The sequence below is a fragment of the Sinocyclocheilus anshuiensis genome, unplaced genomic scaffold (assembly GCF_001515605.1).
Source record: "Sinocyclocheilus anshuiensis isolate Anshui unplaced genomic scaffold, SAMN03320099.WGS_v1.1 scaffold263, whole genome shotgun sequence".
Lineage (NCBI taxonomy): Eukaryota > Metazoa > Chordata > Actinopteri > Cypriniformes > Cyprinidae > Sinocyclocheilus > Sinocyclocheilus anshuiensis.
In genome coordinates, this window is record NW_015549593.1 from 1,031,795 (window position 1) to 1,035,404 (window position 3,610).

Consider the following 3,610-nt stretch of genomic DNA (forward strand, 5'->3'; position numbering starts at 1 on the left):
ACCTTGAAGCGGCATGACTCCGACTGCAACCAGGTTAACACTGTCGTTGAGTCACTCCAAAGGATTGTCTTATCTGTCCTTACCGTCAGCTCTCTTTTGATCGTCTTTGCCAATTGGGCAGCAGTCAATGCACCACAAAGCTCGAGGCGAGGAATGGAATGTTGCCGCCGGGGTGCTACCCTGGACCTAGCTGCAAGGAATGCCAGATGGACTCGTCCCTGAACATCTTCTGTCCTGAGGTAGGAGACTGAGCCATAAACCCTTTCGGAGGCATCACTGAATACGTGGATCTGCCTGGAAACAACCATCTGTTCTGTAAGGGCTGGAGCATAGGGTCGAGGTACAGAGATGCGTGGTAGCAGGTGTAACTCAGATTCCCATTCCCTCCATGCCTTCTGCAGGTCTTGAGGGATACATGGGTCATCCCAGTCACGAGGCTTGTCCCATATGCTCTGGACGATGAGCTTGGCCCGAGTCGTGTAAGGTGCAATAAATCCCAGGGGATCATATTGTCTGGCCAGTACCTTGTAGACATTTCTCATCGTCAGTGCTCCATACTCCAGAGGTCGGCTCTTGTAACCTAATGTGTCTAATCCCCAGTTCCAGCTGAGTCCGAGGGTTGGTTCCGACAGGCCAGGTTCATCATGGGAAAGCCATCGCTCCATGCTGTCGGATCTCGCCTCTGCAGGTAGATGTCGGAGCACATCAGGTATTTTGCAGGCCCACTGTCTGAGCTCAAATCCTCCGGAAGCTAGTACCTCCCTAAGCCGGTCCACTAGTTCTTTGGCCTCATTCACGGTAAGCACACTCTGGAGGCAGTTATCCACATAAAAACAGCGCTCCACCGAATGCTGGATTCCTTCATCTGGCCTGCCATGATCTCTCGCATGCCTCTAGAGGGCGAAGGTGGCACAGCACCGTGAGCACGCAGTGCCAAATGGTAGAACCTGCCATTGGAAGACTTCAGGGGGGTTATCGCGCTTCATGTCCCGCCAGATGAACCTGAGGAACGGCTGGTCTTCTGGTAAGAGCTGAACCTGGTGGAACATGCCTCTGATGTCTCCACTAACCGCCACAGCATGTTCCCTGAAGCGTAATAAAACTCCCAGAAGAGAGGCTCCCAGTGTTGGTCCAGGAAGGAGGGTGTCATTGAGGCTTCGGCCTTGGAATTGAAAAGAGCAGCTGAAGACTAAACGACTCTTCCCGTTATGACTTACCAAGTGATGCGGTATGTACCATGACTCATTGGTGGCTGAGGCTTCACCTGGGTCAATCCTCCTGACCGCGTCTGCTTCCAACAACTTCCGAATCGCTGCACAGTACTCTTCAGCTTGTAGAGGATCCCGGGCCAAGCGTCTCTCTAGACTCCTGAGGCTGGGTAGGACGGCTTCCTTGGGAGCTCTGAGTGGGGGAACACCTTGCTTCCTTAGCAGGGGCGTGGCATATCTAAGGATACCTGCGACCTGTATTCGCCTCGTCCTGGCCTCCAAGTGCTCCAGCGCTTCCTTATCCTGCTTTGATCTCACTGCCAGTTTGCTACTCTGGTATGGCAGGATGTCCATCTTCCAGAGCTTCTCCACGTTCTGCATCGGCTCTGCCGTCTGGGATGAGACACCAGTGAGGAGACACTGCTGGATACTCGGGGCCCACTGGGTAAGGTGTGCAGGTCCTTGGAGCGTCCATCCCAGCCTCGTGCGAATGACCGCCGGACCTCCAGGAGGGCCCAGTCTCACCGGCTCGACAGGGGTAAGTAGATGGGGGTAGTCTGCACCAATCAGCACGAGCGGCTTGACGTGTTCAAATGGCTCAAGGGGGAGGTCTGCCAGGTGCTTGTACCTCCTCTTCAGACTGGCGATGGGGTAGGAGTGGTCTGCTAGACCCAAGCGTTGTGAAGTGAAGGCCTCCACTATCTGGAACGTTCTCTTGGGATTAGTTGGGGATGAGATTTTGAATGAAACAGCGGCTCCCTTCAGGGTTTGAACTTCCTGTCGAATTGTGCGGAGAGCGAGATCTTCAGGCTTCTTATGCAGGCCCAGTTTGTCAACTGCCTCAGGGAGGAGCATTGTCCGCTCCGATCCATCGTCCAAAATCGCATAAGTGTCTAGTGTCCTGTCTCTGTTGCGCAGGAGAACTCTGACGACTTTCAACAGAACCCGGGCATGGGACGATGGTCTGTCTAGGTAAAGAACTTCCGTACTGGTTCTTACAAGACAGCTTTCAGCTTTCGGTTGCTCAGCCTTGGGGCGTGCGTTGACATCATGCAGTACCCTTAGATGCTTTCCTTGGCACACATCACAGAGCCTCTTGAGGTCACATTGCGCTGCTTGATGTGCTCTCCCGCATCTCCAGCATCTCTTGTTGACTTTGATCCACTCTATGACCTCCTCTCGGGTGAGTCTCTGAATAGCCGGACACTTATTGAGGAAGTGCTCTGTACCCTCACAATACGGACAGTAGGGTTTCACTTTGCCTTTCCATCTCAGCGCAGATGAACTCTGACCTTCTTGTCTAGTTGCTTGGTTCGACGTATGGCTCTCAGCCCCATGTAGGACCGTAGCTACGGGCTTGCTGCGTCGCTTCTCGGCTCGGTAGCCAGACAGCCCTGGGGTGCGGATGTCAGTTGGGTTGTCATATCCTTGATACCATGACTTGTATCGAAGCCATTCTGCCAGGTCGAGCAGCGTATGAGTGTGTCCAGGACGGTGGAACATCATACGCCTGAAGTTCGCTCTCATCTCAGTTGGAAGCTTGGTAAGGAGACGGGCCACATGTGAGCCGCATCTCAGCTCGACTTCTCCGTCTGGGCCTAATGTCTGCAGCCTACCTACAAGTGACTGTACGTGCAGAGAGAATTTCTCGAAGGCTGCTATATCTCCTCTCTTAATCTCAGGCGAATCCATCACTGCAGCAATCCACTTCAAGGCTACGTGGTGCGGCTGGCCAAACTTCTCAGTCAAGGCTGCCATGGTGTCCGTGTATGGCCTAGGTGAGTTAATGAAGGAGTCGGCAATGAGACAGGCCTCTTCAAGTTTCACGTGGTCCACAAGAATCTGATACTTGAAAAGCTCTGTAGCATCCGCGGGTAGCAGGTTCGACAGAGCTAATTTTAGCCGAGAAAACTCTATTGGGTCGTTATGGATAAACAGAGGAATTTTCGGCGCCGGCCCTATATACTCTCCTCTTCCCTGATTCGCGGATACTGACGAGAACTGTCTGCCTCTGGCGGCATGCGGTCGGCTCATGTCAGGCCTAACTGGATGCTAAGTTAAGCATACCGCATTAGTGTGATACATACTGGGTTGCGGACGTGAGATGGGTGAACAGGGTCCAGGTCTCGGGGTTGAAGACAAGACATCATACTGTCCAGGACCTCGTCTAGGCTGAGGGGGGTTCAGGCTTCGAAGGGTCGCATGTGGACGAGTGTGGGCTGTTATGCTGGATGTCACACTGTCTCTCATGAGCTGTAACTCACTCATCATTCGGTCTATGACAATGACCACTCGCTGCTCCTCGACAGCTGCCGACTCTGGAGGGTAGTCGGAGGAAGGCCATGGCGGAGGGGGCAGCTGTCCGTCACCCCCCTCTTCCTCTGGCACTAACGAGTCATCTG

General features: G+C 53.7%; 1 pseudogene; it reads left to right on the forward strand.

Moving 5' to 3' along the window:
• LOC107658246 (uncharacterized) overlaps positions 1-3,610 on the forward strand; it is a 20,540-nt pseudogene that overhangs the window by 5,127 nt on the left and 11,803 nt on the right.